The following is a 23,938-nucleotide window of genomic DNA, read 5'->3' as shown; positions in this document are numbered from 1 at the left end:
ACCTATTACATAATCCTACCTTATGATCTGGGAGTTTCACTCTGAAATGTCTATGATAGCATTATTTATAGGCCCAACAATGTCTATGATAGCATCATTTGTAATAGCAAAATGCTGGAAATAAGCTAAATAATCAACAGGAGGTACTGCATGTATTCATTCAGTACAGTAGTTAACAGTAGTTAACATAAATTAACTGGTCCTAAGTATATAGGCTGTGCACCTATGTGCTAATTTCTATCTCTGTGACCTCGGCAATTCTACCTAATTTCCCCGGTCTTTTGGTGTTCCTCATTGTAAAATGGAGAGAACAATATCCATCCTGCAGTGTTGCAGTCAGAGAGTTAACATATGTGTAAAGCTCTTTGCACAGTGTGAAACATGGCAAGCACTCAGAGGATAATTATCTCAGATACACTAACGCTGTCTAGTTTACTTAACTAGGTTATAGCAAGTGAAATAAATAGAGCTTAAATAATACGGCAACAGCTACCAGATCCTTTTTGTTATGTTGCCTTAGCTGAGGTCCACAACTCTTGTTGCTTGTATTACTGCAATAACCTCCTATCGAGGCTTTTTCAAACCATGGGTCACATCCCATTAGAGGGCTGTGAAATTAATGTAGTAGGCCAAGACCAGAATTTTAAACAAGGAAGCAGAGTAGAAGATATCACTGAATTGCATGCAGTATACGTCTCTTTTGTTGCGTGAACTATTCTTTCGTTCCATTTCTGTGCTTAAGTCTACCAGGGTGCTATGTAAGAGCATTGACTATGGATGACAAAGTTTGATATATCTCTGCATATGGTCCATTTTCTAAGTCAGCTGGCATGATCTACTGTGATGCAAATCTGGTTATGTCACTTTCCAATGTATTCTTTATAAGTGACTCTCGATAGCTTTCGTGAAAAAGTACAAGTTCCTTACACACAAGGCCCCTCCAGATCTTAAGCTATTTTCCAGCCTTGTCCCTTCTCTATGGCCTCGAGATGACCCCAGTCAGCACCATCTACTTGTAGCTCAGTGGACACGTTCTCCTGTTGGCCTTCATGCCTTTGCGCATGCAGTCGCTCCTCCTGGTTGCCCCTTTCCTCCTTCTGTGACTAACATCTCTTGTGTATGCTTTAAAATTCGGCTTTTGCCACTTCTTTCAGGAAGCGTTCCCTGATTCTCCATCTCCTCTGGGCTCCACAAGAGCTATATCATTAACTTTATAATAATATTTGTTACTGAGTATGGCAATTTTAATTTATTACCCTGTCTTATCTACTAGAGCATAAGTTTCTTGAAAGCAGGGACTGTGTTTCATTTAACTAACAACCCTTACCTAGCGGCAGAGAACCTGGCATCTCCCAGGATCTCAGTATGTGTTTGTTGATTGATTGACTGATTGATTGTACCTACCTGGGTGGCAAATGAGAGATCCAGGTAGACATGATGAAAATCTTAGGAATAAATTTGTTTGTTTTTTAAGTTCAAAATATGGAATTTAATTGATATCCAGTTTATTATTTTTTATTGTAAGAAAAAAAAGAGGACCATTTGGAGTCACTGACTGAAAAGCAGATATAAATATCATTACCCTTTGATATATTGTGGTCTTTTTTCTATGAATTTTAACTAGAATACTATAGTTATGAAACCAATATTTTTGTGCCTTTGATGTATATAATCCTTTATACATATACATATATAATTATAGGTATATACATAAAAGACAGCTTGCTAATGTCTGAAAGCAGCTAGTTAAATAAAGTTTATCTGCAGAGCCGCTTTGTGGCAGCTGTCCCCAGTAAACACATCTCTTGCATTATAGGGCAATAAGTTTTTTGAGCCAAAAGCTATGTCAAACCATTAGTTATCAAAAAAGAATGACATGTGGGTAGTGAAAATTCCTTTAGATAGATTGCATGTGGCTCTGACATAAATAAAATATATTGTTCCTCTTCAAAGATGTATTTTATGGTTTTAGGCCATTTTTAGTTCATATTTTCCCCCTCATTTCCTGTCTTTTGATCATTTCTTTATGACTCACAGCTTTGTAAGGCAGGGAAATAGGGAGAATAGGTGAAAATCAAAATGCAATATAAGCTCCTAATATTCATAAAAATGACAGTTAAGCGCTATTCCCCCCTCACTCTTTATCAGACATTTAATAAGTGCTGTTACATGCACTGTGTGTTACCCCATCAAACCCTCACGCCAAGCTTATAAGTCTTAGTTGGGGAAATTAAAGTTTGGCAATGTAAAGCAAGCTGCCACAGTTGCATAATTGGATCTGGTTTCTCATTCTTTCTATTTAAAAATGGCAAAAATATGATTGGAGAGAAGGTAGAAACAAGGGGCTAAACTGAGAATTTGAGTGCATCTTTGTAGTTTATTTCTTAAAAAACTTCTTCCTGTCCATGGATTATAAAGAATATTCTGGATAACAGATGTCATACGGTATTTCACAGAGATTTTACTTGTTTGGTACATTTTGCTGTACCATTGAGAAATTAATAAAAATCAAGAAAAAAATTCATTCATTCGTTTATTCATATTTTAATGTCAGGAGATATAGGCAAAAATAGGAAACATTAGAGTCAGTGAATTAAGGATCTAGACATGTAAATGAAAGTTATAGTATTGTAATCAGAGGTGTAATTGATACAAACATGCAACAAGAGAAAAATAGAATGACCACTTAAGCACTGAACTCTTCTTGGAGAAATCAGGGAAGACTTTCTGAAGAGGTGACACTTGAATTGAGTCTTGAAGGATGAGTAAGAGATTGCCAGCTGATTCCTTAAAAGCATGTTAAAAAATATGGAGCATACGGCAGCAGTGGCTCAAAAAGCTACTGCAAAGAACAAACGTCTAGAAAGATGATAAAAACAATAGCTAAGTGATCAGAATTACTACATCTTCTTGGACATTTCCTATTACTCAGGCTTGACAGTCTGCTGAAATGACAAGTAAGAAATGAGCCTGCTTTATGAATATTTGACAGGAGTTTGATGGTGGGGAATGAAGGAAGAATTGGGAATGAAAAAGTTTGCCAACTACTGTTCTGAAGTACTAGGTGCCTCATCATTTCATTTTTTCAGATTCTCTAGCTTTCTAGGTTGAATGAGGCGCAGTCATAACAATGCCATTACTCTGAACATTTACTGTTCATTCCTAGGTAATGTGCTAAGATCGTCCTCCTTCTGTTCATCACCCTTCCTCAACTGCTTCTGAATTCTTGACAATCACATTAATCAGAGGACCAAAGGAATATCGTTAACTACCCTTGAAATTCACGGAAGTACTAATTTCAGGGAAAATCCCAAAGGATCTTTCCACTATTGTTTTTGCACACATGAAATGATGGAAAAGAGTAAAATCAAGAATAGAATGCTTTTTCCTTTTCCAGATCCGCTTGGTGCAAGTGCAAAAGAAACCACAGATGGAAGCTCACAGATGGAAGCCCGCTGATCATACAGCTGTTTCTTTGTTGGTACGGAAAACCAATTGTGGGTGGCGGCAATGGAGGCCGAGACAATATTAGAATGCAATGGCATTTTAATTATACCTACCATAATTCTAATGTTCTGTTCTGTGGTGAATTGTTTGGGGAGTTGTTTTGAAATTAGAATCCAATCCTTCAAACTTGAATCAATTAAAGTCGTTCTGTTTGGAAATACACAGAGAAGCAAGTTTGCAGAAGATTTTCCAGTAATCTTGCTTTGAAATGTTTAAACTTCCTCTGACGACTCTTGGGTTGGAGAGGAGAGGGAAGGGAGAAGGCCAAGATTTAAAGTGCCCCATTTCTGTTCCCCAGGGATATCCATTGGAGAACATCCTTAACTCCTTGAACTATTTATACTGTCTCTGAATACTCTTACCAGAAGCCAGGCCTGCTGGGCGTGAATCCAGCTTGCCTGAAAGAGGTAATGTGACGCTAAGTAAGGACTACCACCCCTATTTTCCAGGAATAGAAACCTGAGAGCCGGTTAAGTAGGCTACTTGCCAAGGTCACACTTAATTTCATTTCATAAGTTATGACGAGCCTGCTATGTTCCAGGCACAGGCGTGAGTGAGAGAGACCCTGTTCTCATCCACCTGGAGCTTATTGTCTAGTAGGGGCAACATACTAAACTAATGAATTAATTATATGATAAATGTAATAAATGCAAAGTATAGGATGATGTGAGAGCATAGAGGAATGGAACTAGAAACAGTTAGGGGGGCAGCAAGGGCCCTCCTGGGTAACTGAAGGCTTGCATCCTGAACACAGTTAATGTAGGTTAAGAAAGAGAGAAAAAGAGCTCCAGAGAGAGGGAACAGCTTGTGCGAAGGCTTTGTGGCTGAAAGGGGAGTGAGTTGTTTGAGGAACTGAGAGAAGACCGGTGTGACGGGAGTACAGAGACCTGGAACAGGAGGCCAGGGGAGTGGGTGGGGCCTGGGCTAAAGAGAGCCTTGTAAACCACACTGATATTTCACTTTATTCTAAGAGCGATGGGAAACCAGAGATCTTAAAGAGGGGAGTGACGTGCTCCAATGTGAGCTTTTCTTAAAGGTCCTTTTGGCAATTTTGTGTAGGTTGATTGGGAAGGTGGCAAGTCTGGAAGCAGATTTAATCAATAGGTACTGGTGGCAGTAGTGACAGAGAGAATCGTCCAGATCCGAGAGTGATTGAGGAATCAGATCAGAAAGGTTTGGTGACCGATTAGATATGAATTATAAAAGAGGAGTCGTGTTCAGAACAACCCTGAGTTTTCCCAATGAACAAATGAGTATTTGGTTGCGTCAGTAGCTGACATTATGACCCAAGAGAAGGACCAGGCTTGGTGAGTGGGCGTAGGATACTGTGAGTTCAAGTTTGAACAGCTGAATTTGGGGTGCCTCTGAGAAACACTCAGGTGAAGTGGCAGAAAATAAATGGAAGAGCAGAGGTGCTACAGTGAAACAAACCTGAATTTGTAGTCCTCATTCTGCCACTTACCATCCACGAGAACTTGGACAAGTTTTTAAATCTTCTCATGCATCACTTTCCCCATCCGTAAATGGGGATAGCAATAACAATACCTCTACTGAGCTGTTGTGAAGATCAAATGAGAATACACATCAAACTAACTGCAGATACTTGGTGGGCGTGAAATGAGGCGTTGTAGGAAAGGGAAGAGAGAGCAGGCTGAGATGACTCTTCATCTTTTTTTGTCAATTAAATTTTTATAAGAATGTATATGTTATTACAGGCACACAGAAAAAAACAAAATAAAATATGAAAATAAATATAGAATATAAAATTTAAAAACATGCATGTCTAGGTGCTTGGCATAGCACTTGGTGAACAGGCAGTAAATGTTAGCTGTTTGTAGACTCAGGGACCGAGAACTCTGGACTATCCGGTCTAGAGGTGCACCTGCACTAGTCCTTGCCTTCCGATAGTAACAAAAGCCAGGGGAGTTGATGAAATCATCTGGAGAGAGAATTTTGGGTAAAAGAGGGCCAAGGGTTGAACTTTGAGGAATTCTAACTGTTAAAGATCAATTAGAAGAGACTGAATCAGCAAAGGAAACTTCGAAGGGGCAGCCACCAAGGTGGCAGGAAAACTGTAAGCATGGGCAAGGTGAGCTGACATTCTGAAGAAGGTGTAAATGATATGGCATGTTGTCGCAAGATCTTGTGAGTGGAAAACTACAAAGGGTGCCCTGGATAAATGAAACTGGAGACTTGAGCAGACTCTTTGGATAATCAGGCAACAAGCTTTGCTGACATGCTATCTGGTTCTTTATTTTAAATAAAATCTGGCTTCTGTCCTGGAAACTGGGCCAGTCAGTTGGTCATCTGGAAGTTGGATCCATATTTCTTATGAGATTCTCAGTCTGTAGGGGGGTGCTACTTAAAGTGGAATCAATTTATATAAAATTAAAAAGATCAGTGATGTCAGAGAGGAAAACAAAAATGTACAAAGGCAGAAAATTTTGTTTTCTTTATTCATAGTCCCGGCCAATGTATAACCTTTAATTTTCTTCAATAAAAATTATTTTTTTTCTTGAACTATAATTCCATAGACAACCATCCCTCTTCCTAGTTTTCTTTTTTATAAAAATGGACACTTTCCCCCTTATTTTTGGAAAAAATGATGATTGTCTGATCTCATAAAAAAGAAATGAGTTTTTTTTATACTATATACGTATATGAAAACCACTTTATTTTGGATAAGTAGAAAACTTCCAAAGGGAGAGATGGGTTTAATTCCATGCCTTGTTTTTCAATCACATAGCATTTTACTTTAAGGCACTAACAAATGCTAGTTTTATTGGGAAATAAAGCAATTAACCCTAATCACACCATGGAGAGACTGGGAAATGAAAGAAGCACATGGGTCATGATGAGTTTGTGGTTTCAGATGGCATCCTGAAAGGCAAGTCAGAGCTCCAAATTCTGCTTGGATTCTGAACCAAAGAGGCTGAGGGAGTAAGAGGAGGATGCTTTAAATAGTTCCTCCTACTCTGCATCAGTTCTACACATTCAGAACACCGAAGTTAACGTCACTGTTTTTGCACCTTTAACTTCCTACTAGCCCAGTTTTGAATCCTAGGTAAATCACTTACTTCCACGAACATCACTTGCCTAATCTGTGAATTGGGGATAACGGTACTGCCATTCTCATAAGGCTGTTAGGAGGAGTGGATAAGTTAACACAGGCAAAGCTCTCGGCATATGGGAAACTCATGGATAGTGTGGCTAATACTCTTAAACACAAGAAGTCCTTGAAGGGGCTTGTTAATCTGTTCATTTTCATCTGTCCCAAGCTCAGTTGGGAGATGTCTCTCTGTTCTCCCTAATCTTCTTCTCTCAGACTTTGAGATCGTCTTTATGAACATCACAGGTATGGCTCTCAATCAACAAATGACCTCATTTATGCGAAATAAATGTTTTATTTTCCTCAAACTCAACCTGATTTTTATTTTGAGATCTTATTCTGCCAGGAAGGGTAGAAAAGATCTCCATCAATTTGAGGATCTCTCTTTCCCCCCTCCCTGCTCCTTTCCCTGGGGTTGTATGTAAATGTGTGAAACATACGTAATGTTAAAGCTTGGGAAGGAGGGACATTTGTCCTTAAATGTGCAAGAAGTGGCTGCGACGTCCATGCTCTGGCCTGGTCCTGACTATCCATCCTCCACAGTCCCACTGGGAGGCTGTGGTTCTTAAGTGCATGGTCCCATCTTGTCTGATGTCTCCTCTAACAGCTGGGTGCTAGGACACTGGACTCCCTCCCTAGGGTGGGGAAGCTTTCTTCTCAGTTTTTAAAATACAAAAACCAAAGACTTGTAGGTTATTTCTACTCTCTCAGCTCTCACATCCCTCATTTGTAGCAATGAATGCAAAGCCACTTAGCTACTTGGTGAAGAAAAAAGGAAAGGGACCATCGGAGAGTGAAGGACCAAAGGCAAGTATCTTGAGTATAGTGCCCCACCCCTCAAGTTTACAGACATATTATGGAGGTGAATGCTTTGACCCCTGGAGCATTTTGAAGTGATATGTAGTAAATGAAGCATCATGCGAAATTTATTATGTATACCCAAGTCAGCAGAAAGACATTTTAAAAGTGCAAATTTTGTTTTTCTTCGAATAAACCATGACTGTAAATACTGACTTAATGAATTTTAAAATCTTCCATGAGTAATACAAGAGGGTTTATTACACAGCCTAGTGAGGGGAACTTTGAAGTCAGAATTGTCACACCTATATCAAAGAGACAGACAAGGCCAGAAATACTACGCATGCTTTGGAAAAATAAATCAGTTTTCTCTGGTGTTTGCGCTGTGAGTGAAGGCCCGACTCCATGATTTTTGGCATTATAAGAATTTTTCTTGACTTCTGGACCCAATAATTCTGCAGAATTTAGCAAGAGAGAAAAAATGTTTGCCTTTATCCCCTATGGTCCACTTGTAAATGGGGCTTTTCTGTTGCCTTTGGTTATTTCCTGCATTAACAGTTCTTGGAGGAAAAATAATTCAAAATTTGGTTTTTAGAGGGGACAAAAAGATTTGGAAGCATTATTTACCTACTAGACAGAAGCAGACCTTGGTGGCCATCTGGTGCGCCATGTTTTTGGGTAATTAACATGCATCCACACTTCTATTTTGTTTCCTTTTTGAAGTGAATCTGAAAATGTGTGCTAACAGACTGTCTGCAACACAAAGAAGCCAATGTTAAAAAATGGTTATACTCATCCCCTTTCAAAAAACAATGAAAAAAAAATCTCAAATTTTGTTTTGCCACCAAAGGCAGAAGCTGCTCTGAAAGTTGCCAAAGATTCTGGGTCCCAGACGGAATAGCATGTTCTCTTCAGTCACCACATTTGGTGAGCAATGTTGTAGGCCCAATATTCCCCCTTTTTTTCCATCAGACTGTCATTCAGAGCCTTTGGGGGAATATTTACCTGATCGAATGTTCACGGCCACAGTGGTTCAGCCCCATTCGTGGACTGGATTCTGAATCTGGGATTAGTTCTCACTGATTAACAGCTTGAGTTTGTTTTTCCAAATGTCTTTTTCAAAACTATAAATTCAAGTGAGTCAGCCTACTGGATGGCAGCTCAGTGTATCTGTGTGTTGGCAATATATATTTGATTTAATCTATAGGGAGAAGAAATTATTCTTCCTAGCATAAAGCCTTCTGGGAGAATTCAACAAATAGGTCACATAGACAAGTCTAAACAATTTCTTTCTGGAGGATTTTATTTTATAATGTCAGTGCAATTGCTTCATTCACAAAATATCTTGATGTATTTTAAGTCAACCTGAACAAATAGATGAGAAAACTCAGGCTGTCATGGTGAGCATAAGTGAAAACATTTATTATATAAATAAAAATTTTCAGCTGAAAAAAGTGGTTGAAGGGTAAGGGTGAGAATTACTTGAAATTTTATTGTTGAACATTAATCTCACAGCATGAACCTTTAAAACTAAATTGCTTTCAGCACAAATTGATATTTAATATTTACTTTTTTAAAATGTAGAAGGGTTAGCTTGTTTTGGGTGAATACAAACTGTTTTCCGATTTAAGAGCAATTCTAATTTTAGATTTTATAGAGAGTTAGATTCACTAGAAAAGAAATGTTCTAAAGGCATTATTATATTCCCTTTTTACAGATGAGAAAACTGAGGTTTAGAAACGATTTGCCCATCCATGTTCAGTCATCTAGGCGGATCTTAAACTTAAATGGACCCTAGATTCATTTTCCCTCCCTCTACTCCTTTCTCCTTGACTTATTTGATGCCTGCCATGATTCTGCTGTTAAGATAGGTACCTGGGTGCAAAGATACATAAGAAACGAGACAAAAATAACCACCTTAAAAGTGACTATATTTCACATAGAAAGAGAGACAAGACAATATGAGTCATAGAGCTGTGAGTTCGGGAGCTTTGAGAGTAGAGAAGACTGCCCAAGTGGTGTGTGTGTGTGTGTGTGTGTGTGTCTGCACACGTAGGCACACATGCGTTCATGTGTGGTGTGTGAGGACTAGGAGTTTAGGGAGTTCCAAAGATCCACAGGAATGGAGAATTCTGTAAGTATTTTCCTCAAGCTAAATAAGATATCACTGTCGCATTGTTTTTCTCCATGGGCTCTCTTCCGTTGGTTCTGATGGCACCAGATGAAAAGTCACAACTGGGGCTAATTCTGAGTTCAAGATGTCTGCAAGTAGAACTAAGAATAGCCATGGCTGAGTAGGCCATGAGCATTCAAAAATCACAGCTCCTACGTTCATCAACCTTAACCGTCAAGGGTTTCCTATGCACGGAAGTGAAAAAAAAGTCAAACGGTAGAGAGAGGTAAGTGAGTGGGGCAGAAAGTAGACTGTTGATGTTCAAGACAGAGTAAGATCAGTAGAGCCAGAGCTGGGTTATTGGAAGGAAGAAGTGAGTTGGATTGGATCTTGTGAATGGAGATGATTTGTCAGCCTTCATCCAAACCTGATGACTGTTCAGGCAAGCACACAGAGGTGAATGACCATTCATCTGTCCAGTTCTAACCTCAGAGGCTGCCTGTCAACATCGTCCCACAGGCTGGGTTGTGGCATATACTAATGCTACCAAAACAGTGGACCAGAAGGACAAGCACATTCTCAGGAAGAGTGGAGAGGCAAGGAAACAGACAAGCATACACAGAGCCCAGTCACCAGAAACGTGCTTGTTAAGACGAAGCCACGCAGAGGGTGAGTCCAACTCAAAAGTAACCACCATCAAGGACAGCGTTTAGGATGAAGAGGGAGATGATCGCAGCCCTCAGGAAAAAAAAAGGCATCAATGAGTCTTGATTACCTCAGCAATGAGACTTCTCTGCCTTTTCTCTAGGGTAAGGGGTATCTCAGAAGGATAAACTATGCTGGTGGAATTAGACAGGTAGTGACAACCAGATGCAAAGGACTGCCAGGGCCAGAAGGTCAGCAGGAGCAAATCCTGATGAAGTCTCCTTCAACAGCCTCCCCGGGAACCACCCCACCCTGCCCCTCCCTATTGTTTCTTCTTCTCAGCCTGTGATGGAGGGTGAGAGACGTTCTCTTGCCCTTCTTATTTCTTCTTTTTTCTCTAAATCACATAAAGAAGAGCGAAGGTATGGATGGGGTGGAGTGAAAAGCAGCCCTTTCAAAAATTTTGTGGGAAGAAACTATTTTGTGGGCATATTCAGTTTTCCTAGACCAGTAGGTTAAAAATACTTTTTTTGTTTCTTCCTAAACTGCATATATTATGATGAATAAAACAACTTTGTTATTTCTGTAACTGCACACTATGAGATCCTTCAGAAAGGAAAGAGCACAGACTGGAGTGACCAGAGCTTCTCTGCCCCTTTGTGGCAGCTGGGTTCTCTGGGATCCCAAGACAGAATTCAAGGTGCCAGATATGAATTGGGGGTAATGCTCACAAAAGACAGAAGGAAGAAGGAGCAAGAATAAGCTAGGAAAACCTTAGATCATGAAGTAGGTCTGCTACCCACAGAAGGAGAAGGGGAAGCAAGGAAAGATTAGGTAGGACGAGCTTCAGATTGTAGTGCAGCTCTGGAGCCTTGGCCAGTTCAATGGGTGCTGTGGCACAGAATTTACCCAGAAAAGCATCCCACAATGTCAGAAATGGTGCCCTGGTACTTCCGTTGTGCTGAGACTTTGGCTAGAGATTCCCCAGGAAGAGTGCGACCTTGGCTCAAATGCTGCCAATCACAGCTGACTGGCAGGTTCTTTCTTGAAGGCAGATATGGACAGTGCATCTCCTTGGCTGTCACACAGGGCTGGCGGTAGGGTGAGGCTGGCCCTGTGGCCACACCCCCAAAACAGGCTGAATCTTATATTACTACACATAAAATGCCTCTGAAGAAAGTGTTTAGTCCTTCCAATTATTAAAATAGATAATAGATCCATAGCGATCTATTCTGTTTTACAGACCATCAGAGAACGGAATTTCAGAATCTTTTCTTTAAAAGAGGTGACACATTTTCCTTCTACATTTAGCACTCATAAATCAAGGAAGTTCTTCTGATAGATCATGATTTAAATGTCTCATCCTGCTCTGTTCAACCCATTTTATTCTGACTTGACTCAGTAGAGAAGAAACCCAGCTGATCTGCACCAACCCTGTAATAAATGCTTCCCCTTTCTGGCTTTTTTTGTTGAGGTTAAAGTAACCCCACTGATTTCAACTTCATACAGTGGCCTTATCTTTCTAGGACATATATACTACATGAATATGCATTATAATATGTATTTATTAGTATATATATGATATATAGTATAGATGTATATATATACACATACATCCCCATGAATTGTAGGCTATGCTTTGGTTTATTGCTAACGCATTGCCGATAGAACTAGTTGCCATAAGAAAAATTCTGGAAGGCATGTTTGAAGCTACAGATGAGTGATTCTCAATGCTACATTCATTGAAAAACTAAGCCATAAAAACAAACATACTGCTAAAAATCAAATCTGGGTTTTAAGCCAACTCTGCCACTAACTAGTTGGATGACCTTGGGCATGTCATAAAGCCTTCTTAGTAAAATGAGAAGCTTAAGTTAGACAAAATCCAAGGTTTTTTCTTGCCCCAACAGTCTTTCACAGTATTTTCCAAACTGTTGATGCCCTGGAGTTCTAGGATTTCATGAAGGTGTTACTGGGTTGGGGGAAAGGATGTCCAAGGGAAAGATTTTAGTGAACTATGATCCTGGCTTCCTATACCCCACTTCAAACAGAACAGTTGGGTTTGATGTGTTTTCTGTGGTGAGTTTCAGTGTAAGATTCCCATTTCGAAAAACTTTAATTTTTGCACACATCTATCTCTGACAAAAGGCAGGATATTATAAAGTACCTTAAGGCATCTTAGAGTAACTATGACTCTGACTTTCTAGTACTCCTTTTTTCATTTGTTTACTTTTTTTTTTTTTTACCATCTGTGTATGTATCCTTAAAAAATATACACGAGTTCTTGAACTATATGTAATTGCTATTTTATAATTTGCTTTTTCCTAGATATGCATTTGCAAGTTTATCTACATATCATATCTGTAATTTATTCAAATCTATTTCAACAGTATTTCATTAGAAGAACATAAAACATTTTATATATCCATTCTACTAATGGTGGGCATCTGGATTCTTTCAAAAAGTTGGTGATTATGAGCAATATTGCTATGAGCATTTTTAAACATGAATCTTGGCATACATAAGCAAACAGATCTTTAAGGTTTATATGTGTAAGAGTGGAATTGCTGGATCATGCTGTTTGCATACATTCAGTTTTACCAGATAATGACAGTTTTCTAAAATTGTCATAACAATTTATACACTCCTACCAGTAGATTAGTTCCTAATGCTTCTATCGTTGCCTACTTTAAATGTTGTCAGATGTTTATTCTTCCCCAGCTTGATGGGTGAGTCATGGTATCTTATCATGACTTTTATTTTAATTTTCCTAATGTTCAGCACCTTTTCATTGGGTTACTGGCTATTTGGGTTTCTTTCGTTGTGAAGCACCTGTTCAAGTCATTTGCTCATTTTTTCTGTTAGCTGTCGACCTTTTTCTGGTTGAACTATATGAGTTCCTTATATATTTTGAAAAATAGTCAATTTTTAGTTAATATGTGTTTCAAATATCTTCAACTCCATGATTCCTTTTTTCACTCTTTTTGTATGATGTCTTTTGATGAACAGAAGTTTCAATTTTAATGTAGCTAAATGGATCAATCTTCTACTTTAAGAATCTTTCTGTAGATCCTCAATAAACTAGGAACAAAAGGAGAAGTCCTCAACCTGATAAAGGCATCTATAAAAACCCGTAGCTAACATCATACTTAGTGGTGAAAGGCTGAATGCTTTCTCTTCTGAGACCAGGAATAAGATAAGGATGTCTCTTCTTGACACTTCTGTTCAACTCTGTAAAGGAGATTCCAGCCGGGGAAATTTGACAAGAAAAAGAAATGAAAGAGATCCAGATTGGAAAGGAAGAAGTAACGTGATCTCTAATTTTTGGGTATATTTGACTCAAATAAGATGCTCTTGTGTATAGAAAATCCTAAGAAATATACTAAAAAACTGATAGAACTAATAAATGAATTTAGCAAGGTTGCAGGATACAAGATAAATGTATAAAAACAATTGTTTTTCTAACATTACCAGTGAGCAATCTGAAAATTAAATTAAGAAAAAAATTCCACTCACAATAGCACCAAAAAAAAAATTCTTAGAAATAGATTTAACAAAAGAAGGACAATATGTACCACCACAAAACTTTATTAAAAGGAATTAAATGACATAAATAAATGGAAAGACATTCCTTGTTCATGGATAAAGAGATTTAATATTGTTAAGATAGCAATACTTTCTAAAATGATCTACATATTCAATGCAATCCCTATCAAAATCTAAGTTGCATTTTTAGCAATAATTGACAAGCTTATCCTAAAATCAATAGGGAATTGTAAGTGACCCCAAATAGTCAAACAATCTTGAAAAAGAAGAACATAGTTGGAGACCTCACACTTCCCAATTTCAAAACTTACTACAAAGCTACAGCAATTGAAACAGTGTGGTATTGACATAAAAATAGATATGTAGATAACTGGAATAGAATTGAGAGTACAGAGGTAAATCCTTACATTTATGGTCAATTATTTTCAATAAGGGTGCCAATACCAATTAATGGGGGAAAGAACACTCTTTTTAACAAGTTGTGCTGGGAAACTAGATATCTGCATTCAAAAGAATGAATTTGAATTCCTACCTCAAACCACACACAAAAATAAGCTCAAAATAGACCACAGCTCTAAGTGTAAGAGGTAAAACTATAAGATTCTCAAGAGAAACGTGACAGTAAATTTTTGTGACATTAGATGAGGCAATGGTTTCTTAGATACAACATCAAAAGCACAAGTGACAAAAGAAAAAAAAGGATTCATTAGGCTTCATCATAATTAAAAGCTTTTGTACTTCAAAGGACACCATCATGAAAGTGGAAAGGCAACTCAAAGAATGGGAGAAAATATTGCAAATTATATGGTTGATAAGGAACTTATATCCAGAATACGTAAAGGACTCTTACAACTCAACAATAAAAAGACTATCCAATTAAAAATATGGTCAAAGGATTTCAATAAGACATTTGTCCAAAAATGATATACAAATGACCAATAAGCACATGAAAGTATGCTCAACATCATTAGTCATTAGAAAAATGCAAATCAAAACTACAATGAGATACCCCTTCACAATCACTAACATGGCTAAAATTTAAAAAGACAGACAATAACAAGTGTTGACAGGTTTGTGAAGAAAGTGAGAGCCTCATATATTGCTGGTGGGAATGTAAAATAGTGCAGCCACGTTGGAAAACAGTTTGGAAGTTCCTTCAAGTGTTACACATAGAGGTACCATTTGACACAAATCCGTTGCTAGGTATTGAAGACAGGAGAGAAATGAACCACACAAAAACTTGTACATGAATGTTCGTTAAGTATTATTGATATTTGCCAAAAGTGGAAACAACCCAAATCTCCATCCACTGAGGAATAAACAAACAAAATATGGTATATTTATACAATGGAATATTATTTAGTCATAATAAGGAATGAATTAATGATACATGCTACAATGTGGATGAACCTTGAAAATATTATGCAAAGTGAAACAGGACAGTCACAAAAGACCAAATATTGTATGGCCTTTTTTAAATGAGATGGCCAGAATAGTCAAATCCAAGAAATAGAAAGTAGATTACTGGTTGGCAGGGGCTGAAAGTGGGAGAGAAAAGGAGCGATAGCCAATGGGTAAAGGGGATTATCTGGGTGGGAGTTGAAAATATTCTAAAATTAGATAGTAGTGATGGTCACACAACACTGTAAATAGATTAAAAATCACTGACTTGTACACTTTAAAAGAGTGATTTTTAGGGTAAATTATTTTATCTTAGTAAAAATACATAAAGAAAGAATCTTTCTGTAGCCCAAGGTTGAAAAGTAATTCTCTTATAGTTTCTTCTAAAAGTTTTATAGGTTTGCCTTTCATATCTAGCTCTTTTATCCAGCTGAAATTGATGTTTGCATGTGGTATGAGGTAAGTGTTCAATTTAAATGCACTTTCATACAGGTATTTATCCTGGAACCATTTATTATGAAGTTCATCTTTTCCCACTGATCCTTGGGGCCATCTCTCTCTCTCATATATCAAGCATACATATATTTCTTGTGTCTTTTTCTGGGCTCTCTATTTTGTTTCATTATCTGTCTATTTCTCTGCTGATATCATGCTGTCTTTATTACTATAGGTTTATAATATTTTTCAATACCCAGTAAAACAGGTTTCGCCACATTGCTCTTTTTTCTTCAAGTTTCATTGTTATTCTTGGAATTTTCATATTATATGCATTTCTAAATAAATTTTAAAAGTATCTTCTCAGGTTAAAAAAGCAACACATACACACACACACAAGCTCATCAGGATTTTTACTGGGATTGTATTCAATTTATAAATCAGCTTGAGGAGAATTGACATCTTTTCAAAATCTCCAAATTATGAACATGGTAAATCTCTTTTTCATTTAGTTACAATTTCTCATCTAGCGGTCTTTACACACCTTTGGTAAGATTTATTCCTTGTTCTTGATATTTTTAATGCTTTGGTAAATGAATTCTTTTAGAAAACTTTTTCTAACTGTTGCTGGTATAGAGAAAAACAACTGACTTTTGCTTATTAAATTTCATGTCCAGTGACCTTGCTAACTTCACCTACTAATTTTGAGGTTTACATGTAGATGATTTTGGATTTTCTAATACTGAATCCTAGCATCTGCAAATAGTGACAGTTTTCTTCCTTCAATTTCTTATATCCTTTCACAATTTCTTAACTCACTGCATAGAATCAATGTTGCATAGAAGTGATGATAGTAAGAAACCTTCTCATATTCCTAATCCCAAAAGGACAACTTCCAGCTTTTCACCATTAGATATGATGTTGGCTATAGAGTTTTCATACCTACTTTTTATCAGATTAAGGAAGTTTTCTTCTGTAGCATATTTTATCATTGTTTCTGATTCTTTACTTCCTCCCTGTGTTAGAACCATATCTTTACACACTCTGCCATGTAAATGCTGAATGTATTTCCCTATCCCTTGACATTGGACTTGGCCATGTGACCTTTCTCTGACCAACGGGATGTCAGTGAATGTGATGGAAGCACATATTTTAAGTGTGCTTGCATGATTTACTTGTCTTCTCAGCCTTCTGCCATCCACTGTGAGAGACATATGCCCTGGACTGCTATTTGTTCAAGTGGAGTGAGAAAATGCACGGAGCAGACCTAAATACATCACTTCCGTGAAGTCCAACCAATCATAGCTGAGCCCCTCGGAGCTGTATCTCACCCAATGACTTGTCATCAGTGCTGTGAGCCACCAAGCTCTGCAGTGGTTTGTTACAGAGCATTACTACGGTAAAAACAACTCATATGTGCCTTCTATTCCTAGTTGGCTAAGAGGTGTTAGTATAAATAGGCTTTGAACTTTATCAAATACTTTATCTGCATTTATTGAGATGATAAAGTAGTTTCCTCCCTTATTCTATTTGTGTGGTAAATTTATGTTGTTTGATTTTTAAATGTTAGAAAAATTCTGCATTCCTGGATTTTATAGAAGGAACCAGCTGTGTACTGAAGTATTATTCTTTTTAGGCTTTACGGGATTTCACTTGCTTATTGATGTATTTATTTTATTTGTGCATCTATGTTCATGAGAGAGATTGGCCTGTCAATTTTCTGTGTCGTATTGTCATTATCTGGTTGTGTTACCAATGTTCTGTCATTCTTTGGGAAAGTTTGGGTAAGACTGGAAATTGTTTCTTTCTTGAATAGTATATTCACAGCATTCTTTAATAAAGACGTGTAGGCCTAAGTTTTCTTCGAGGAAATATTTATGACTACTCATTTTTTAAATTGTTATTATGGACTATTCAAGATTTCTATTTCTTTTCGAGTGAGTTTAGTTAAAGGGAAGTTGCCTTTGCATTTGTCAGATACCTGAGGTTCTATTATTTGGGTTGCCTCAAACCAAGTTCAGGGTCCCTGGAATAGCTCGGGTGGCATAGCCTAGGTCCAGATTTGTGCTACGGTTGTTCCGAAGCTAAGTCTCTCAGGGACGGCTTCTTGCCCTTTTCCCTTGGGTTTCCTCTTCAGCTCCACGTGGCGCCAAGACAGCTCTCCCTGCAGTTCACCAGGGTTGAGAGGAAGTGGGTCAAATCTAGGTCTTTACCCTAAGCTGAGGAGTCAGGTCCTTGGGACCTCACCTCAGCAGAGAGAAATTCCTTGTAAGTCTCCCCACTCCAGACAGAGCCTGGGCCTCTGAACTCTCTCTCCCTGGCCTAGCTGGAAGCAGAATTTAAATATTTGATTTCCAGACAAAAGCAGCTTTTGAAACTTCAACACTCTTATCCTTCTGATTATAGACTTTCACCCAAAAATTGGCCAAGGAGTTCTCCTCTGCCTTATTGGATCTGTATTGGGAAAGAACCAGAGTCAGGTCAAAATTACATGCAGAGGAGGTGAGAAAATTTAAGATTTTTCTGAAAGGAATTAGGCCTGTGGTTCTTGATGTTTTCTGGTAATGATAAATAGGAGGCATTTTGGGCTTCTGCTTTCTTTTTACTCCTGTGAATGATATGCTCCTTATTCCATTTTCTGACCCACCTTCAGCAAAAATATTAAGAATCCCTCCTTCCAGGACAGACCGTCCTTTCAATTGGGAGTGCAGGACAAGCAGCAAAAGAACCATCCCACCAGCGACAAGTCCCTGTGGGAATCAGCTAGAATTTTCTAGGATAACTTTATACGCGTTAAAAGGATAAGGACATCTAGGTACACATCTAGATTTTTTTTTTTTAAATTACGTTTGCTGGCAATGATAGCAGTCAGACCCTTCCAGATAAAATTGCTTAAGGTCACTGTATAAGAAAAAATACTGAGCTGGATAAATCTTTGGACTATCTGAGAGTGGTATTTCTTATTAGAATCTAGCCAGGTAATCACCTCCAAAAGTTTGTATTTTTCTTCAAATAAAGATCTCTTTCTGAGCACTGCTTGTCCTCCTGGCTGCATGGTTTGGCTTCTTAGTCTAAGCTATTTATTTTTACTTTGCCTTTTCACAGAAGTCTCCTATATGTTTCTTCCCTCTACTTGATAGAGGCTTTCCTCATGTCTATACAGAAGGAGCTGTGATATTTGGGGTGCACGGTTCAACAGTAAGAAAGAAGATAGTAATCTAATTTAATAAGCAGAGCTGCTAATAGCTTTCTGGTAAATCTGGAATTTCTCCCTTCCCCCACTAGATATGCCAGGAGGCACCTCCGGATGATGGAGATGATGACTGATGATATGGCAATGCCTTCTAGGTCCATCTGTCACATGCAAACTCAGTTCAGCGCTGCTCCACGTGCGCTCGATGTGACCTCTGAGATTGGAGTTTGGCTGTGCTCCAAGGCCTCTTTCTGGCTTCTGTCCTGGTGTTTTATATATGATCTGCAGGTGTTACTGATATAATTTGTCCAGGAGTTATAGATGATGTCATGCTTACTAACCTAGATTTTCCTGCAGTCAGTGTAATACAAGAAAAACCCTAAAAGTGGAATCACTGATGATTACATAATAAAATAACATCCTAGAAACAGCTTTGCGTGCCTGTTATGAGATGAGAGCATATGGTTATCTCTGATTTAGATTTGCTTTTGAGAATTAATTTAATTTGGAATGAGAGATCCAGGCCAGCCTTCAGAATGAAACATATGATTATAATTTTAGAATTATGAAGAGAGATGATTCAATTGTGGATTGTGGAGATAAAGTGTTTTGAAGGAGTTAGAGAAGGGTAGAGGACAGTCTTGACTGGAGATGGTATGATCCGAGCAGATGCTATGGACTGAAATTGAGGACGAGTTTTAACCACATTGAATGAAAGTCCGTTTGCCAGGGCTGTTGTGTTGACTCGTGAAATTCATTCCAAGCACTTTGAACATCTACTGTTTCTGCCTTCTTTCCTAAAATCAATCTAGGTGGATGGACTATACCAAGCCACATATCAGTAAAGAAGAGGGACTCTTGGGAATATCATATGACTATAAAATGGCTTCATTTGGGAATTTTAATGTATCTATATTTATAATAAGAAAAATGTCAAAGCAAACTAACAAATTACCTCAGTGTAAATTGTAAGTTTGCTTGCTTCTATGATTTGCCCATAACTAAACAAAAATGGGATGAGAAAAAGGGCTTTGGGATCCTTGGAGTTAAGAAGATTTATGACAACTCCCATCCTGGTTACATAATGATCTCTCTCCTTCCGAAGAGCTATGAGGAGTGTGGTGAAAAATTCAGGAAAGCTGAATTCAATGAAATGTTCTAGAAGATGAGCCAGGACATTGGACTAGTTGTGGATGCTTTCTGTCCCTAAGATTTCTCATCTTCGTTTTTAGTCCTCTCATTCTTCAGCTAGCTTGTAGACAAAAATATTTCCTCATGAAAATGGTTTTTATCACTCAAAAAAAAAAAGGGATATTCCCAGTTGTAGAAGTAATAATGAAATAAAGAATATATAATATTTATTGAGCATCTTCTATATACTAGATTTGATTAAATATTTTACATACAAGATTATGAATCCTCACAACAAATATTAGGTTAGCTAGTATTTTCTCTGTTTTACAGATCTGAGAAAATGATGGCCCAGAGAGGTTAAATGTTTTGCTCAGATTCATAGAGCTGATAAATGGTGATGTGGCGATTTGCATACAGATTTGATTGGTTCTAACTCTGCAATGCCATACTGCCTCTCCTAATAATATATAATTTTCTTTTATCTGTTTGAAGTAAACAAATATGTCACACTATCTCAGTTAATTCAATTCTGCAGATGCTATTTATGCTTGATAGTTGAAGACGTAAGAAACTGAAGCCCAGAGGATTGAACGGGATGCCCAAGTTTACTCAACTAGAAAGAGGTGCAGTTGGGACCTGAACTTAAATCGTCTGCATCCCCATCCACGTTCCTTCCACTATACAAACTTAGCTTGGCCACAAGACTACAGATTGGCAGGCAACATTAGATATTAACGCAATTTTCAAGTAAGAAATGCTACTGTTTCTTTAAAAGCAATGAAAACAATTGAAAGGAGGAATTACTTAGCAAATAAGTACTACTGATCTGTTTCTTCACTTTGCAGTCAGTGGAATTTCAGTTTAATTTAGGGCTGGGCTCTAGTCAAAGAATCACACTAAGTGTCTGTTTAAGCAAAGTCTTCCCCCAGAGGCTACATTCCTGTAGCGATGACTGAGCAGAGCAAACGAGAACATAAAAGAGTCCACGGCACTAAAAACCAATTTTCAAATCCTGGAATGCAGCATGTAAAACCTGGAATAAACACATCCGAGTTTGGAAAATCAGCTCCTGAGAGTAGATGGCACAATTCCACGGGCCTGTGACTGTTGGGATCGCTGTGTTTTGGCTGAATGACAGTGGCATGTGCAGAGAATGCCCTTCTGGAGGATGAGCTCACATGATCAGGCATAGAGGTTTTACGAGAGTGGTTGTCTGTGGTATGCCCAGGGTCCTCTTAATGCAACTGTCGATAATTGTGCGTGTCTGAGGATAGGGAGAATGAAGGGTGGAGGGAAAGAGAAGGGAAATGAACAGAGTAGAATATGAAGTGAGAGGGAGAAGAGCAAAACCTCTTAAAGAAGATAGTACGCATTTTTTTGCCCTTGATTTTACCTCCCATTCTTTCCCCAACTTGCTGAAAATGTAAGGCCATTATTGACTTAGGAGCTGTCAATCACTTAACTTGATTTCTCTGTAGCTTTTTGAGCTTGTTGATCATCTTTCACCTTTTGACCAAATGCTTTTCCCTTGGTTCCTTCATATCCTACCTCTTCATTTGTAATCTCCTTTCCAGGCTACTTTAACTTGTGTATTCCTTGAATGTTCTAGTTTTCCCCCAAATAAATCAGTAATATAAAAAAACCTGTATACTTATTTAAATAAGTGCATATGTCATTTGCAATAACAAATATGAATGGAATTGTCTCCTGTTAAAAGTCACAGAATCTCAAAATAAAATATAACAAAAACTTTAAAAATAAAAGATGGACTGAGTTGTGCTAGGCACATGCTAACAATTAGAATTAGGAATTGCCATGATAGTTTAAAAAAAGATTTAAGTGGAAATTATTACAAAAAACTAAGAGGATTATATTTTTATATTGATTGAAGATAAAATTTATGATGAAAATATAGCCCTTACCACTACCAAATACATTTTTGTGTTTTGCTTACTTTTTATTGAGAAATAGCCTGATTAGAACGTAAGGTTCACAAAGCCAGGAACCTCGTTGGAGATTAAGGAAAAGTTGCCAAACTCAATGGAACACAACTGTGGTGAAAGATTTTAACAGAGACTTTGACTGCATAGCCAAAAATCAAACCAAATAAAAAGAGATAGAGGAACTGAATGCTATAATTAACAAAGTTGGTTTATTGGATGTGTCTTGAATGATGTCTCTTGCAACAGAGAATTAACTAACATTTAACAAATACTTACTAAGCACCTGCTAGCACACGTGGTTCTTCATATCACAGAATGTGTGGCTTGTGGCATGTAATGCTATGAAAGCATTCGCATTTCTCATCACTGCCTTGTAGCCCACATACTTTTTTTGAGGAAGATCAGCCCTGAGCTAACATCTGCTGTCAATCCTCCTCTTTTTGCTGAGGAAGCCTGGCCCTGAGCTAACATCCGTGCCCATCTTCCTCTACTTTATATGTGGGACGCCTGCCACAGCATGGCTTGCCAAGTGGTGCCATGTCGACACCAGGGATCCGACCGGTGAACCCTGGGCTGCCGAAGCAGAACATGTGCACTTAACCTCTGTGCCACCAGGCCGGGCCCCCCCAGCACTTTTGAGGAGGAGCTTGAGAGTCTTAGGAAAGTGTCTCTTGCGTCCAGTCATAACCCATCACTGCCAGAAGTGAGTGCTGACCATAATATTAACTGATTATTTGCTTTGTGTTATGGGAAAAATTGGAAAAATGAATAAGCTCTATAAAATTTAGTGTCTATATGCAGAAAACATGCAACACAAACTAGTCTGAGACTCTCCAAAAACTTAAAAGTGAGGGAAAGAGAAGATGCATTTTAAAATCAAACATTTAAAGGTTGTGGGAAAATGAGAAACCAGCATGAAAATTATAAAATATTCAGCAGGGAATGGTTCCAAAAATCACCTTAGCACTTGCCTGATTGTGTAGCAACCCATTTTTTATAGAAATTTTAAAATTTGATATAATTTATGCTTATACAATCCAAACTATGCCCAGGAGGAAACATTTGGCATGCTTGACTTGTATATTTATTTTAAATGGGTGTAAGGTGACTAAAATAGTTTCTAAATTAATTTGATTCGGTTGGGATAAAAAAAAATACATGGAGAAGATATGGGTGAACATGAAGCAAGTGTAAACAGTTGGTAGTAAACTCCTGTGAGTCCAGGTAAACAGTACTATGATAATGACCAAAGAATTTTAAACCACAAAATATCATATTTGTTGGCGATATTGAGTACCAACATATTTGTTGGATGGTAAAGACAATAAACATTGTTCACAACAGGAATTTGAAATTATGTAGAGAAAAGATTCATGACTCCAACGCTTTACACTGAAGCAAAAGAAATTTTATAAGGACTTTTTTAAATTACCAAAAAATTTGAGCTAGAAATGATTTTTCATCTAATAGAAAGTGTTCCTAATTTTATGATTTGCTACCTCAATCCCCAATCTGAGATGAAATTCATTCTTTCTTTCAGTTATGCAACAAAACTCTATGTATGGCAATGCTTAGGCTCTGCTTACATCTTGTATCAGTTACTGATGACTGCTTTACTGCATTGTGTATTAAAGGTCTTTAAAACTATGCCCCCATTTGGTCAACAGTATTGTAGGAAATTCTTAAATTATTGGCTAGCCAAAAGAGTAAAATAAAAATTTTCTATTAATTAAAAACATACAAGCATATACTGGGGAAACTGACCTAGTGTGGAGGAGATCACAATTTTTTCTACGAAAATGACTTTTTAACATGAGACCTGAAGCTTGAATTGGAGTTCAAGTGAATAGTGAGAGGAGACTTTCAGGCATGAGGAATAGTGTGTGCAAAGGACCCAATATGGAAAGGAATTAATGTATGTTTCCTTAAATTCAGGAGAAAGTTCAAGAATACTTAATACCAATTGTCAATTACTTTAGGGACAAGGCACTTTCATTTACTATTCTATATAACTGTTTAAGTGATAGGATTATGGTGAGTTTAAGCATTATTCAAAGCATGGAGAAACAAACTCTACTCAATACACATACAAATTGAGGAGTGAAGACAGGTAA

The 23,938-nt window shown here is 37.7% G+C and overlaps 1 long non-coding RNA gene across 2 annotated transcripts in view; it reads left to right on the top strand.

Moving 5' to 3' along the window:
• The window catches only part of LOC111769709 (uncharacterized), a 67,614-nt gene extending 46,016 nt beyond the window's left edge, over window positions 1-21,598 (top strand). For both annotated transcript variants that reach the window (XR_002802509.2, XR_011430522.1), the window contains exons 2-4: window positions 3,398-3,481; window positions 16,742-16,953; window positions 18,840-21,598. This is a non-coding gene — a long non-coding RNA (uncharacterized lncRNA). The remainder of the gene's footprint in view (window positions 1-3,397; window positions 3,482-16,741; window positions 16,954-18,839) is intronic.
• Window positions 21,599-23,938: the final 2,340 nt, after the last annotated feature.

Source organism: Equus caballus, chromosome 21, assembly GCF_041296265.1.
Source record: "Equus caballus isolate H_3958 breed thoroughbred chromosome 21, TB-T2T, whole genome shotgun sequence".
NCBI lineage: Eukaryota > Metazoa > Chordata > Mammalia > Perissodactyla > Equidae > Equus > Equus caballus.
The sequence above is the reverse complement of the archived record's forward strand: the minus strand, read 5'-3'. Positions and strand labels throughout refer to the sequence as shown.